Genomic DNA, 17,526 nt, shown 5'->3' on the forward strand with positions numbered 1-17,526 from the left:
TTCTCTATGTATAGTATCACGTCATCTGCAAACAGTGACAGCTTTACTTCTTCTTTTCCGATTTGGATTCCTTTCATTTCCTTTTCTTCTCTGATTGCTGTGGCTAAAACTTTCAAATCTATGTTGAATAATAGTGGTGAGAGTGGGCAACCTTGTCTTGTTCCTGATCTTAGTGGAAATGGTTTCAGTTTCTCACCATTGAGGACAATGTTGGCTGTGGGTTTGTCATATATGGCCTTTATTATTGAAACTGTGATTAAAAATCTTCCAACAAACAAAAGCCCAGGACGTGATGGCTTCACAGGCGAATGCTATCAAACATTTAGAGAAGAGCTAACACCTCTCCTTCTCAAACTCTTCCAAAATATAGCAGAGGGAGGAACACTCCCAAACTCATTGTACGAGGCCACCATCACCTTGATACCAAAACCAGACAAGGATGTCACAAAGAAAGAAAACTACAGGCCAATATCACTGATGAACATAGATGCAAAAATCCTCAACAAAATACGAGCATACAGAATCCAACAGCACATGAAAAGGATCATACACCATGATCAAGTGGGGTTTATTCCAGGAATGCAAGGATTCTTCAATATATGCAAATCAATCAACGGGATACACCATATTAACATACTGAAGGAGAAAAACCATATGATCATCTCAGTAGATGCAGAGAAAGCTTTCGACAATATTCAACACCCATTTATGATAAAAACCCTGCAGAAAGTAGGCATAGAGGGAAGTTTCCTCAACATAATAAAGGCCATATATAACATCTGCTTTTAAATGCAGGAGAACAACAAATAGTCCACAAGTAAATGGGAAAGGTATACAATCCGATTTTATTTTCCCCACCAGGGTATCCATGTATTAAGGGATTACCAGCTTACAGCAGACTAAAGCTTTTTTGCAAGGGTCACGTAGTGGGGGAAGGTAACCCTAGAAATGGTTTTTAAATTCAGCATTTATTGATAGCTCCTGCTTTTCACCATCAAGAAGGTACAGGCCAAGTGTGCCCTTCCTTCAAAGTGCAAAACTAAGCAATCAAAAACTACAAGAATAAGACTGAGGCTGAAGAGTATTTTTACCCAACTTGTTAGCAATCTAAGATATTAAACCTCAAAAGGGAATAACATCATGAATCTTTGTGCAAATTGAAATTTATGAAATGCATGCCTGTGATGGACGGGACACTTTGTTTTCACTGTAGAGCCACGTTCTGAGACCCATTCTCCTGCTGTCAGGCCGAGCAGCAGCCGTGGAAATAAGCAGCTCCCTGTGCTTTATTTCTAGCACACCTGAACCTGCCATCAACTGCGGCCATGACAGCTATTTACGGGCCCTTACTTTCCCCTTTTCCAGTAACAGTGGCAGAGACAAGCTATGAAACTTCCCCAGGGTTTGCTTTCCTTCCTCACAGCTCTCTTGGAAGATGAAAGAAACCCCAGAGTTTTTCAAAGCCCAGAGGCAATGTTGATCTTGAGTAACATTTTCTATTTTCTTAAAAGACGTCGTTTCCTACTCTGCTCCAGCATACAGAACATGAAGCAAAGTCTAAACTACCTCCTTAGAGTACAGGAAAATAAATGCAGTAGTTACAAGAGAACGTGAACTCTGGTTTAAAAACAGCAAAGGGTTAGGGATAAACACGGGCTGTAATACTGAACCGTCAAATTCTGTCCTACGAGCTCACAGTTTGGGCCTCCTTTAAAGAGTATCTGAGCAAAAGTGGCTCCCATCTGAATACGGATATTTTCTCCCTAAATTCCCAGTGAACCAAGTACACGAACCTATTATAACAACCTGTTTTCTTATCCATCTTCATTTTACAGATGCTTTCTTGTCATGAGTCACAGAGTTCATAAACCAAGAAACTAGGGTGTAAACCTAGGCAGCCTGACCCCAACGGTCTCCCATAATATGCCCTGAACCAGAAAAGTACTTCTGTTTGTTGTCTAAATCTGAAAGCAGCCAGGACCAACAGGAGTAACCGTCAACACAGGGCTCCACATATTTTCACAAACTGAGGTCCCTACCTGCATGAATGATGGTGTAGTATTTTTTATGGACTCAAAAGTATCATTTAAGACAGTTTTATACCTGCCATAGCATTGAAGCAGCAAGCACAGCTTTACAGCCTCCAAAAGGGCTTACAAGAAGTGCATTTTAGTCTCAGCTTCAGTTTTGGACAGCAAGTCACAAGATAAAATGGCAATTAGGAATTTCCTGAAACTTTAGAGATCAATCTAGATATCAAACAACGAAATAGATAAATAAATAAACAAATATCAAACTAAAATCCAATTACCCCAATTTGAGTAACACTTAATATAACTTCAACAGAAGCTTCACATATATAATTTTAAAACACTGAATTTCAAGGGACAAAATATCTTAGAGATTATTCATCTTATCAATGCAAATTTTACTGAGCAAAGAGTTATGAAAGACAAAAAAAAAAAAGTGAATGAGACTAGATCCCAGGCCTCAAGACCTTACAGTCTATTAAACATTATGTAAATAACTATAACCCAATTCAAGTTAAAAACAATAAAAGATAAAATCAGAATATACTATCAGAGAGACTGAAGTAAGGTGTTAAGGGAGTTTGACACACAGAAAGGATTACTTCTGATCATAGCACAGTGGTTAAAGCATAAACATGAGAGTCATACAGACCTGAGTTCAAGTCTTGACCACTCCACTCCCCAGCTATGTGACATTAGACAAGTTATTTAACCTCACTGAGCCTCAGTTTCAAAATCTTTATAATGGGGCAACAACACCTACCTCTCAGAACTGATATATAGGATTAAATAAGATGAAATATGTAAAACTCTTAATACAGTTCCCAGCACACTCCCCGGGTTAATTGCTAGCAGTGGCTTCCAGTCAGACCTATTATTTCTCCATCTCACATGCCTAGCTACTTCTCTTACCAATGCTCCTTAATTGCTCTGGTCCAATGCCCTGCTAGATCCTACTACCAACTCTTCTTTAAAGATGAAGAGATGGACTTTGAGAAAATGGGGAACATGCCCAATGTCATACAGACTCCTGATTCCTCGGGAAATGACCGCCCCTTCCTCAGCAGGCCCACAGCATTTGCGAATCCATCTTCCCTACAAGCTCACCAGAGTCAGATGGATACCTCATGGGCTTTAAAGTTAGATGGATCAGAGTTAGAATCCTAACTCAAACCTTTTCTAGCTGTGTGAATGCTGGCGAGTTACTTTCCCCCTAGTTTCAATAATCCCTACCCTAAGAATTACTGTGACAATCTAGTGACTCACTACTATGACTTCCACACTTGTTCAGACAGCGGAGCCAGTCTAAGGGCAGAATATCAGAAATCTTGGTATATTTAACTGTACCACATGAACCAAGAATTATTCTACTAGGAGAAATTACAACTACATTATATACATACTGCTTCCCAAATACTATGTGTGTGTGTGTGTACACATATGTGTGTATAAATATATACACACGTTTTTTAAATCATTGTTCTAAGTTTATTGATTAAATGCTTTTTATTCATTAACTTTTTTTTTCTATTTGCTAATTTAACTTAACAAGTAGTAGCAGGTACCAAAAGTTCAGGAAAATAAAATGGAAAAAAACCCTTAAGGATTAGAAAATTCTATTCATGATTTATTTTGGAAGGGATGGGTCAATGAATATCATTACTGAACTGAATGTTAGTGGTCAAACACCTCATTTGAGAATATCCAGAATATCACATAGTACACACTGAATGTATGTTATTTGAATCTGAATTTGAAACTCAAATTAAGTTCCCTGAAAGCAAGAGCATATCTCATTCATCTTTGTATAATGAGCTCCTAACACAGTGCCTGGCACATGGTAGTTGTGCAAAAAATGTTGGCTTAATAAATGAACCTAAAATTGAGAAGGCATGAAAAGGTCTATAATACATTTTGCATCTCCAATTAATTTGGATTTCAATTTGCTCCAATAAATTATATTCCAAAGTCTATGAAACATTCCTTCTGTACCCATCACCTCATCTGAGATATTAAGAGCTCCTTGGGAGGGAGAAATACATAGGTAGAATCCTTCCTTAGGCACAGAAATATTGATGAAGACAGCTAAGCGGGAGAAAGATGTCTCCTGCACTCTTGTAATATAACAAAGGGACCAAAGAAGACTCAAGCTTTATACACAGTACCCGTCAAACAGTGACATTTACCATTTTGAACACATATTTAGTCCCACAAGCCTCCTGCTCAGAACATGTCTGGTTACAGTAAACACAGTAGAGATTGTAGAAGGTGAATCCTAGTCTATTCTCTGTTCACAGATGAAAAACCCACACCATATATTTCACATATTTATACTCCCTTCTAACTGAAAGCCAGGATCACCTAAAATTAAACAAAAAGCTAAGATTCAACTGTTTCTCTTTCACTAAAAATATTGTAGACAAATATTTATTAGCATGGGAATTCATTATTTAAGTGGAAAAGAAAGGATACCAAATAATTTGTAGCATATACTACTCTGAGAGTATTAACATAAAAATAAACATATATATGTATTAAACAGGATAATAAAATAGAAGCTATTTTCTGCTTCTTTTAAAATAATCCATGGCTAATTTTTCAAAAGTGTATCCACATTTTGTCAATATTATAGACTCAAGTTTCCAGAAACCTACTTCAAACAATTAAATAAAACGCTTGAAACAAGGAAGTCTTTGAAAACATATTTGTGATTAAGAAAAAAATAAAAGTAGAGGACAAATGGGAGTTAAAAGGAAGCGTGGGGGCTTCCCTGGTGGCACAGTGGTTGAGAGTCCGCCTGCCGATGCAGGGGACACGGGTTCGTGCCCCGGTCCGGGAAAATCCCACATGCCGCGGAGCGGCTGGGCCCGTGAGCCATGGCCGCTGAGCCTGCGCGTCCGGAGCCTGTGCTCCACAACGGGAGAGGCCACAGCAGTGAGAGGCCCGCGTACCGCAAAAAAAAAAAAAAAAAAAAAAAGATAGTGTGGTGGTTGTTTAGGGTTCTGAATTTTCCCTAAAATTGCACTGATCTCCCCCCAAATAAGTCACCAATTCATTTAAGTACCCCTTACAGTTTTCAAAGTACTGTCAGAAACATTCACCTGTGACTTTTGTACATTTCAGGAGGGACTTTCCTCCATCTCCCCCCACCCTGCCCTCTCCCTTAATGTTTACTTCCATATAACTAGTTCTTCAGGACTAGATTTATACAGAGCATACTTATGCATTATAACCACCTTCTTTTTAACTTAAAAGTCAACTGTGAACATCCTTCTGTGCATATAAGTTTTCACCTATGACATCAGTTTCAGTAAGCAGGGATCCTCCTGCCATAGTCCCTTTGGTAACACAGGGACTGTCTTTAGCTTATTGTGGCGATCAAAAGTCCTACTGATGCCTTGCTTCTACAAAATGGAAAAGTAACTTTTACAGCAATATCACAAAGGGAATACTCTGGTGTAATGGAAGGAAAATATTTCACCAGGGACTATATTAAATTTTAAAGAAATGCTAAATTATTTGAAAGGCACTTCAAGTGCTCACTTTCTGGGGCTAAGTTGTATTTCCAATCTAAACACCACTGCAAATATTGAGATCCTAATGGCCAGAGAATTAATCATTTGCTCTTTTCGTTCTACTTCTGTGGACAGACTGGTGACTTCCAACCTAATCCTCTTTCAAATATCCTTCCAGGATGGAATAAATATCCTTTAAGGTTAATATGTGAATACAAGGCTAAAAAATTCAACTAAATATATTGCTATCATTTTTTTTAAATTCCACTGACAACAGTATTTCACTACTGCAAATATTTCACTGTAACAAAAAAAAATGTTTTTGGAGAAAATTTTCCAAGTCCTTGCTTTCATTGGATTTATATTTTAGCAGAGACTTGATGGCTCTCAGAAACTGTTTTCGTGGTATGTGTATACTCCGTGTGTGTATGTAATATTTTTTTCAGTACATCTTATTTAACTTCAAAACAGCTTCATAATTAAAGACCCTTACCTTATTAAAATTATTTCAAATAACACACAATTTAGTTATAAATAAATTTACACTACAAACAATATAACAATAAAATCTGATCTTACTGTTTAATGCTTCTATGGAACTTCTAGAGTATAGTTTCTGTTCTGTCTTGTTTTGTTTTAGGAATGTTTCAACTATCTCATTTGTACTGTCAGAAATGTAGAGGAGCTGCAATACACAAAGAATATAAAGTTTAGAAAACTATCTAGTGATTTAATGAGCAAACAGTTCCTACTGTCAATGATATTGCTTCTGGAATACACCAGAAAGGAGGTGTGTGTGAATGCACGTGCGTGAGTACGTGCGTGTGTGTGTGGGTGTATGTGTGTTGTTTCGCTTACATTCTTATGGGCCACTCACATTTCCAAGTAGTATCTACAAAAAAGTAGACTGCATTATTTTTAGGGCCCATTTTACCTTTCTCTTCAAAAAGATCAGGGAAATAAACTGAACTTTATGGCGTCGAACAATTTTTTCTACGAGATACTCAAGCCATTCACACAGGTTTCTCAATTAAACTATCTTAGAGTTTCTCGAAAAAGTTATAAAACAATAAAACTGACATGCATCAATTCTTCCAAAACCAAGCTACATGAGGGACTTATTGAACAAGTGATTCCACATTTTATTTTCCTTTCCAGACAAGAAAAGAACCAAATGGATTACATTCTTATTCTAAAAAATTCAGAACCAAAGAGCTTATCTAAAAGTCTAAAACTCCTGAAGCTCAAAAAACTGGACTCACTTTTCTGTCTCACCATATTACACTGTCTTACCTTTAGAGTTTAATTCATCTACTGAACACCTGATAAAAGGTTTTATCACAACCTTGAGGACTCAGTTTATGAAATTCCAAAGAAATGGCACATTGCAGAAAGTCATCCTAATCTCTTGAAAGGTTTTTTTTTTTTTAAAGGTCTCCTGAGTCCCTTTCCATGTTTCAAGTCTGTAAGAACATATAAAACTTACAAAGCCAGGAAAGAAAGGAAGTAGAAAAGCCACAGACAAACTGTTAACTTTCTGAGAGAAATATAATAAAATTTTTAAAAAGCAAATTAGAAAATTACTTACTTTCCCCAGGTCTTTGGTACAAAGCTCAGAAAGCAATTTCCCTTTTCCCACAAAGTCTTGTTAATTAATAGCAATCACTCAATGAGGTCAGGCAGCCCGAATATATCTAGAAATCGTGTAGAGACAAAAAGTTAACATTCAAAGTCAGATTAGAAATTAAAAATCAAAACACCCCATTGTTATTCAGAGTCTCTGCATAATTAAAATACAGATTTCATTGGAAAATCTAAATGATGAGCTATATTAGCTACTTTTCCTTCAGAACAATACTAACAAGACTTGCTAAATCTAGATGGTGTTTTGATCTGTCATCTTATTAGTTACTAAAGCCAGAATCAGCAAGGCTTGTTGGCAACCGTTCACGATAAAAATGTCCTTCTCAGGGAGTTCTAAAAAGCAACTTAGGGAGGGTGTGGACTTCTAATTATACTGTGACTTGGGAGGGAAAGTCTTCTGAAATCACACTTGCCTGCCCCACCTTCCAAAGATGAGCTCATCTCACAAACACAGAAGCAGTTGTAAATAGAAGTGAACAATAACAACTTAAAGAAATTCATCAACAACTTGTAAATGCCCTTCAGATGTATCCATTGAAGCACACTTCACTTTTGCAGGTGGGAATGAGAAGAGAGAGGCGTGTTAACTTTTTTAAAAAATTAATTAATTAATTAATTTATTTTGGCTGCACTGGGTCTCTGTTGTTGTGCACGGGCTTTCTCTAGAGTTGCAGTGAGCGGGGGCTACTCTTCGTTGCGGTGCGCAGGCTTCTCACTGTGGTGGCTTCTCTTGTTGTGGAGCACAGGCTCTAGGTGCACAGGCTTCAGTAACTGTGGCACGCAGGCTCAGTAGTTGTGGCCGAAGGGCTCTAGAGTACAGGCTCAGTAGTTGTGGCTCACGAGCTTAGTTGCTCCGAGGCATGTGGGATCTTCCCCGACCAGGGCTTGAACCCATGTTCCCTACATTGGCAGGCAGATTCTTAACCACTGCGCCAACAGGGAAGTCCCAACTTTTTTCTAATAAAAGAGAAAATCTGAAAATTCTGCATGATGATAATCTCACTTAAAACATCAGTTACTTCCCCCAACAATCCTGTGAATGAATACATAGGTAATAAATCATTCATAAGATAAACGAGTTTAAGTAGGTATAACAGATGCCACAGGTAAACCATAACCTAAAGTCTGTGCACCTGTCAGCCTCTCCCACACTAGGCCACACATTAGATGTAATTCTAAGAAGCGTGATAAACTCATTTAAAAGCCATAAGAGATTGAGAAATAGGTCCTTTAGGAGGAGGCAGGAAGCATTGCCATGGTAGGCAGTCAGAATCCCACAGACATCAATAGTCATCACTTATTATTACTGTCATTGTTACTGTTACAGTTTAGAGTTACTATTACTGTTACACTGTTATTGTTACACTTACACAGTATGGACTCTCAAGCCAGATTCTTCTCTAAGTGTTTTTACATGCATTAACTCCATTTAGGATAGAGACAAGCAGAAATATCCCCTAGACATCACCCTGGTGCCACACAGTACACTCAGTTCTCCTATAACACTCGTGTTTGTTCCAAGGTTGATACAGTAGGGAGCAACTTGAGCGTAACTTGATTTTCACATTTGTTTAGGTATGATTTCACTGCAAGAAACATTAGGTAATAGCAGAAGATTGCACGGGGCGGAACCCAGCTGTCTAAGGATACACAAAAGGAACAAAATCCACGCCTCAAATATCTGTTGGCGATCTCAGTCCCCCAGACGTGTGCCGAGCCACAGCCCTCCACGCTGGGTGACCCAACTTTCCTTCTGATTTCAGGTAACCCTCCTTCCACCACTTCACAGTGACTCACAAACTGCAACCTTTCCAGGGCCTCAGTCCACAGAAAACGTCACGACTTTCTCAAGGTAAAATGCCATATTTAGTGCACTTTTTATCTATTTACTTCATGACCAACTAATATGTGTAAAACTGTGCTCCAATTTTTATTCAGTTCCCATCTTACTTTTTTTTAATGTGTCACTGATAAAGGTTTTTTTTTTTTTCTTAATTTAGTTTTGGCTGTGTTGGGTCTTCGTTGCTGTGCGTGGCTTTCTCTAGCTGTGGCGAGCGCGGGCTACTCTTTGTTGTGGTGTGCGGGCTTCTCATTGCAGTGGCTTCTCTTGTTGCAGAGCATGGGCTCTAGGTGCGCAGGCTTCAGTAGTTGTAGCACATGGGCTCAGTAGTTGTGGCTCGTGGGCTCTAGAGCACAGGCTCAGTAGTTGTGGCACATGGGCTTAGTTGCTCTGCGGCATGTGGGATCTTCCCGGACCAGGGCTTGAACCCGTGTCCCCTGTGATTCAGTCAGCAGTGGCCGGGTCAGCAGGGCCATGTGACAGGCTTTCCTCACAAATGGCTCTATGAGTGGTGCAGGTAACCTGCTAGTGTTGGAGGGTCTCCTGCAGAGGCAGGCAGTGACTGTGTCTCACAGTGGGGACAAGGACACTGGCAGCACAAGTTCTGGGAAGTACTCCTTGGCATGAGCCCTCCCAGAGTCCACCATCAGCCCCACCAAAGAGCCCAGGTAGGCTCCAGTGCTGGGATGCCTCACTGATAAAGGTTTTTGAGTGTTATGTCCCTGATCCTACTTTTCCCTTAAGCACTGGGGGCTTTACTACATGATTCTGCATAGCATGGTGGTTTTTAGAAACACATACATTGCATTTTAGCAGAACTGACTGTATAATAACTAGTGTTTACAAAGATGCTTGTGTGTTGTGTGTTTTGTTTTGTTTTTGGGGGTTCTTTTGGCCACACCACGTGGCTTATGGGATCTTAGTTCCCTGACCAGGGATCGAACCCAGCCCCATGCAGTGAAAGCACTGAGTCTTAACCACTGGACCACCAAAGGAAGTCCCACGACACTTGTGATTTAGACCAGAGGGGTTAAATTATGATTTGCAAATATGTTAATTATGTTAAAGATGATAGCAACATATGTAATTTAATTTTAGAAAGAATCACACTCACCTAGGTTTACAATAACCTAGTATGAACACTTTTAAGGGTGTTTCAGTTACGTGAAAAATTTATTTATGAGAAGTTCCGTAATGGTGTTGTTAGATAAATGAAGCTGCACCATTCCGGACAGACCAACATGATGGTGTTATAAAGATATGATTCTTGCAGACAAGAGGACTTAGCCAGAATTGCTAGAGAGGAGAAACTGAATTATTTGTCATTCCTTGAAACCAATAAATTTTTAAAAGATTAAAGTTATCCGTAAAAAAAAGTCCAAGATATACATAAAGATATGTACAAAGATTTTCCATTAAAGTAATAACATTTTAAGCAATTTTAAAATATAAATATTCAGCAACGGATAAAGTTTTTAAAAATCTGTAAGATATTTAATAAAATGAGAAAATGTTTTTAAGCAGTGTTCATTGGGAATGCAGACTATAAGATGATTTGTTCCATATGATCTCAATTTTGTTTAAAAGTATCTATACCTAGAAAAAAAAGACTAGAATGAAAAAAAGTCAACATTTGTGTATAGTTGCTAATTAGAGATAACAGAATTAGAATAATTTTTATTTTCTTTGCATTTTCCTGTGGTTCCCAAATTTTCCACAATAATCACATCTACTTTTACAGTTAGAAATAACCAAATGCTATATAAAAATAGGACTAAGGCATTTGGTGGGGAAAAAACCTTTTTATCTCCACTTTAATTCTGAATGTGACTCCAGCCAGTAGAATGAACACCAGCCCAAGAACAAGGGTACCAGATGCTTCCTCCACAGGTATTAACAGATCCAGTCACAGAAAGTATTTTCTATCTCATAATTCAAGGGCAAATACAGTCCCAAAAGATGTTCAAAGTATATAAATTCATTTTAGAGGCCAAAATATAATTTGCTTTTACTGGCTAAAACAGTTATGGATTTAGTAAAATCCAGATGAAAGAAGACTTTTAATTATATAATTGCATATTAGCTGTCTTAATGTCTGAAAGAAATTTAGTTATGAATGAAGAAATTGTGCTCTGGATAAAGCTCCTTTCAAACAAGATCAAGATTAAAGAAATACAAGAAGCAATGGATTCGGTTGTGGGGATGAGTGCCTCACGCAGGGAGTTTTTGATAGAAAGTAAGAAAGAGATATTGATCTTTACGACCTCCAAAAGAACTCAGCTGTATTAAAATTTTCCCAATAACAATAAAACTAGACTTTGAAAATAATCCATTTGCCAAAAATGGTGACTCCTTATTAGTCATCAGTCTGCTTAGTTTAATCCCATGCACTGAAATTGCATAAGAACTAAATGGTGAAACTACAATACTCTTAAGTCAAGGGCCAATGTGTAACAATTTGGCCACCACACAACCTGAGTTCACTTACCTATTCTGGCAAGCAGCACATTTAAAGGATGTGCCCCTTTCCATCTTCAGCGTAGCCTTACTCACGCCAAATAGCCAGTAACCATTTGGTGTAGAGCAATTGCTTTAGTACCACTCTCCATTCTCAAGAATGCACTGAGGGGGGCTTCCCTGGTGGCGCAGTGGTAGAGAATCCGCCTGCCGATGCAGGGGACACGGGTTCGTGCCCCGGTCCGGGAAGATCCCACATGCCACAGAGCGGCTGGGCCCGTGAGCCATGGCCGCCGAGTCTGCCTGTCCAGAGCCTGTGCTCCGCAGTGGAAGAGGCCACAACAGTGAGAGGCACGCGTACCGCAAAAAGAAAAAAAAAAAAAAAAAAAAAGAACGCACTGAGGGTTAAAAATCAGTGATTGTGTGTGTGTGTGTGTGGTTTTGTTTTATAAAATTACAAAGCATCTGTAACATGCAGTGTATACATCTGAATAATAACCATATTCCTGGGCTTCCCTGGTGGCGCAGTGGTTGAGAGTCCGTCTGCCGATGCAGGGGACACGGGTTCGTGCCCCGGTCCCGGAAGATCCCACATGCCGCAGAGCAACTGGGCCCGTGAGCCATGGCCGCTGAGCCTGCGCGTCCGGAGCCTGTGCTCCGCAACGGGAGAGGCCACAACAGTGAGAGGCCCGCGTACCGCAAAAAAAAGAAACAAAAACATATTCCTGCTGTACAAAGTATAGATGTACTAGTCTCTGTTTTGTTTTGTTTTTTACTTCCAAAAATGCTGACTTCAATGGAAAACAAACAAAAAACCCTTCTGTTTCAAATTTGCTTTTGTATTTTTAAGCATTTTCATAACTTCCCTATCAAATGGAAACAAAGCTACTGATTTCATGTTTTGTTCTGTTTTGTTTCACAGAATAGAAAAGGCAAATGAATATTTTAATTACGCTATCATATACAAGAAGAGATCACAGAGGTGATACTGAGTTCCAGAAACATCAGTCAGTTCAAGTTCAAGATCAGAGACTATCGTTTTATGAAATGTATGTTGATTACTTTGGAAAATAACTGAAATTCTTGGCTTCTGTGTCTCAAAAGTTGCTGCCTAAAATGCTGCACATATGCACCTTTAATAATTTGCAACCAAATATTATAATCAGCAAATAAATTCAGATACTATTTTCAATTAGGAGTGTTCAAAATAAAAACTATGAATTTTAATTTTTAAAAGAAGACATGCAGAAATATACATCTACCTATACACACCTCACACTGACTCTGAAAATACAGAACACTTAGGAACTCTCAGTATGGAAACTATATTTCTTAAATTGCTCTAAGAATTAGCATATGTATAGCTCAGGGGAATACACTCTCTTAGCATTACCGGGTATAAAAAAGGGCAACCAATTTTCAGAGTCTACCTGGAAAATAAGCAGAAATTATTTTCTCAGGCTCTCTAGTCACTCTGTGGGCAGAATTCCAACATAATCTAAATTGGTCTTGGCACTATCTCACTCCCCCTTTTTGCATCACTGCACCACCTCTGGTCCAAAGCCCAGTGACCTTCTCTTTCAACGGCCTCCTCCTCTCACTGGTCCTTTCCTTCCAACTTCTAAACTTCCAATGACTCCATGGCAATATTTTAGCAGAAGCTGGGGAATGGGGGAGCTTCAACAAATAATTAAGGAATTTTAACTTTCTCTGGATTATATGCATTTTTAAAGAAAAGTTTGAGTAGCCAGATCTTGTTTTTCTAAGCACCATAGCTCACTGGAGAAATAGTTGGGTCCAGGCCTGGGGGTAAGGAAAGTACAGTATAAGCCTAGAACATCATACTATGCCAGAAGGCAAGAAGTGCTCAAATATTAATGCAGACATGACAGAAGGACACAGGAGCTGCCTTGAAGGGGCTCCCACTGGCCAAATGTGGTACAATTTGAACAACAAAAAGAATGATACGGATAAATTATAACACGCTCAATTTTAAAAAAAGGAACCATAAATCCACAGATATTCATGGAAAGGGGGATAGTGGAAAGCTCTTTTTTACAAAGAAAGCCAGCTAATAGACACCAAAGGAATAGCAGAAATAGAAAATCCCACTTTGCAACCACCAAGGCAATGATTGATTCAGTCAAGGATCATTAACGGACACTAAAACCATTAGGGAAAGGGTTGCTATGGAACAGGATACTCACACTGTCTCAGAATATCACCCCACAGATTACTTAACACTTACCGAGGGGAAAAGGTATCTTTATAATGGAGAGCTCTGGCAGACCACCTCACCCAAGTGATGGTTGGCACAATCAATTATAGGATAACCAAACGTCACATGTCTCCACAGGGACTATGTAGTATGTTTGTCAAAAGGCTTAATCTGTATCTCATCATAACGTAACAATCAAACAAATCCAGTACTTGTGGTACTTTCTGCAAGACAATTACCTTGGCATTTTCCAAGATATCAGTGCCATGAATGACAAAAAATAAACAAAAACAGGGTGACTGTTCTGGATTAAAGGAAAAGAAACAAAATGCAGTGAATGACTGTTGATGAATCTTGGATGAGGAGAGGGGTTATAAAAAGACATTACTGGAATAACTGGGGAAATTTGAATCGGTATTATGGACTATGTGGGAGAATATTCTTGTGTTTGGGAGATACATATTAAAGTATTAATATTTCAGGTAAAGGGTCATGACCTCTATAACTAACTCAACCGGTTCAGCAAAAATGTTTTAAAGTGTATGTATACAGAGACAGAGAGACAGAAACAGAGAGAGACAGAGATAAAACAAATTTGGCAAAATGTTAGCATTTTATATGGCAAGCTGGTTGTAACCTCTAAAAGCCAGTAACTATGGTTACTTGTAGGCTGTGTCTATTCCGTATGAAGAGAGATCATAAAGGAGCCTACGGTTGAAACCAACACAAATAGAAATAGAGACCACTGGTGTTAGAGCATTTAGCCCATTTTTCAAAAAACTTTTTCCAATTCATTTTTCTTCTGTAGCAATTAATGGTCATTAGTTGGGAGGAAGAAGATTTACAGAGAAAAAGAAACCCAAGGAAGAGGATAACAATGGATAAAAATTAGGCACAGATAATTTCAGTTCTCTTCCATACCTCTTCTTTGGAAGAAGAGGTAAGTCTCAAGGTTTAAAAAAATTGTGCATTGTTTTCCATCCTGGTGAGAAACCCTGGATAGATGTGTACCTTTCCAGTGAACAAGAAAGAGTCCCTCTGCAAAGGTATTCTGACCAAACACCAGGACCAGGGAAGCTGAGCACTTCATTTCATGCCCAGCCCTGGCTAAGCCTAGAACAGAGGGGCATGTGTCTGAATAACGAACATTCCATGTGGGCAAACTTGCATCCCAGAAGCGCAGCTTTCAGCAGCTGCCTCAAACTGAATGTGTTGGAAACAGAATTCTCCTCCACTAAACTTGATCCCTTGTTTCTATTACCTCTCTTCTCAGTCTATCCAGTCTCAAAAGTGCAGCTTCATCTTTCACTTTGGTTCCCATTGGCCCACTCTTCCTCATTCACATCCTCAGGGCCACATTGGCCACAAGGTCTCTCACAGTCCAGGTAGAAACAGCCTCTCTTTTCTCTGTTTCTCCTCAATACTTCTATCTATGGCACTCACTTGACACTTTTTAAATATCTTTGCCACATGGTACTGATTCTGTACTCACTGTAGGCAAGAACTTTACTATGTTACCTCATTTAAAAATCACTGAGGGGGCTTCCCTGGTGGCGCAGTGGTTGGGAGTCCGCCTGCCGATGCAGGGGACGCGGGTTCGTGCCCCGGTCCGGGAGGATCCCACATGCCGCGGAGCGGCTGGGCCTATGGGCCATGGCCGCTGGGCCTGCGCGTCCGGAGCCTGTGCTCCTCAAGGGGAGAGGCCACAACAGTGAAAGGCCCATGTACCACAAAAAAAAAAAAAAATCACTGAGGGACTTCCCTGGTGGCACAGTGGTTAAGAATCCACCTGCCAATGCAGGGGACACGGGTTTGAGCCCTGGTCCGAGTAGATCCCACATGCCACGGAGCAACTAAGCCCGTGCGCCACAACTACTGAGCCTGCGCTCTAGAGCCTGCGAGCCACAACTACCGAGCCCACAAGCCACAACTACTGAAGCCCGCATGCCTAGAGCCCATGCTCCACAACAAGAGAAGCCACCACAACGAGAAGCCCGCGCACCGCAATGAAGAGTAGCCCCTGCTCGCCGCAACTAGAGAAAGCCCGCGCGCAGCAATGAAGACCCAACGCAGCCAAAAAAAAAAAAAAAAAAAAGATCACTGAAATTCTGTGAAGTAGTTTACGTTATTCTGCTTCTATCTACGGAAGAAATGGATACTCAGACAGGTGAAATAACTCGTCCGAGGTCACAGAGTTGTAAAGTTGATATTCAGACCCTGATCTTCTGGTTCTACCCTAACACCAAGGTGCTTCAGATTTTATTTATCATTTTAAACACTGTCCCCTGTGCTTAAATCAAGCACAGACTCCTTGAAGGAAGGGATCCATTTTATCCAGCCTTGTGCTCTCTCCAGAGCCTAGCAATACTCATAACTCATGTTCAGTGAATTATATTTCAAGACTCAGCCCAGAAACCATTTTTCTTTCTGACTTCCAAGCCCAATCCCTGTAGCACCACCCACCCCCTCCTCTTGCCCTCTATCTGGTTCTACTGCGGTACATGCAAGCCTTAACGGCAGGCTTCGTGACTGCTGCATGTGTGCCCTGGAACACAGCAGGCACCTGATGTATGTTTGCTAAATGAAATGTTTATGCATGAGACAGCTGGGTTCCTTATCAAGGCTACTATGTCTTGTTAGAAAACTGACCTCATTTTTATCTTTATCACATACTGAGGAAATTGTTTTAGGAAACAGTGACACAGGGAAAATGGAGAAAAACAGTCTTGGCCTTTGGGTCCTACCCACTTCATCTGCTGTCCTGGGTATACTGTGTTCTGGAGAAGCGCTTCCAAATTTTAATGGATACGTAGTATCATTCAATACAAATTACGATTCAGTATGTCTGTCATAGAGCCCAAGATTCTGCATTTCTTTTCCTGGGGAGTGGGGGGATGCATACAAGAGGCTAACCAAGATTCTGCATTTCTAACAAGCTCCCAAGAGACGTTGATGCTGCTGATGTATGGACCACACTTCCCAGGAGCAAGAAGTCCTAGACTGTAATAGTGAAACTGTGCCCATTTAAAGAGAAATAACATGTAGACTAAATGACCAGACATAAATTCAGAGTGTTAACGCTAGTTATCTCTGGGTTTCTTCTTTCTACTTTCCTATAATTTCCAAGTATTCTATAATGACTCTTGCTGATGGAAATAAAAATTTGAAATGCTATATATACACATGCATAAAAAACTGTACATTTGGACATTTCTACTTTGCATGGTTACATCTTTATTTAAGCAACAAATATACTTAAGAGGACCAGACTTGGGAAATAACAAGATGGTGAATTTAGCAATTCCCTGTCTGCTCATTTTAACATGTACATTAACATAAAACAGTAATTACCCTTAGCAAGCAGTCACCACCACAAGCATTGCTTTTCTCAGGTTCCTTTCCCTTAAAAGAAAGAGAAAGAATCCATTCAGTTGGAAGACAATAAAAGGCAAACCAAATTAAGCAGAAGAAAAAAACAAGCAGGTGCTACAATGAACCTCTTCCAAGTGGGTCAACAGAACCTCATGAAGTTGAAGAGGAGGTGGAAATGCATTTCTCCCAGCAGAGGTGGGGTGGGCTGGGTTCCCCGACAAGGCGAAGTGCAATAAATTAAAGCAGCACTCACCGTGCACCTGCAAGCGAGGTGCAAAGAAATGGTCCTCAGAGGAGCCTCCCTTCCAAACGTAACAAGGAAAGATAATCAGGAAAAGGCAATTAGAGGGTGTGCGTTTGCAGGAAAGCACTCCCCAAATACCTCCTTTTCTGTGTTGTTCCAAAGGATGCCAGGTTTATCCTATGAGTTGCAGAAGTTGCAGCCCAGGC

The sequence above is a fragment of the Hyperoodon ampullatus genome (genome assembly GCF_949752795.1).
Source record: "Hyperoodon ampullatus genome assembly, chromosome: 1".
Lineage (NCBI taxonomy): Eukaryota > Metazoa > Chordata > Mammalia > Artiodactyla > Ziphiidae > Hyperoodon > Hyperoodon ampullatus.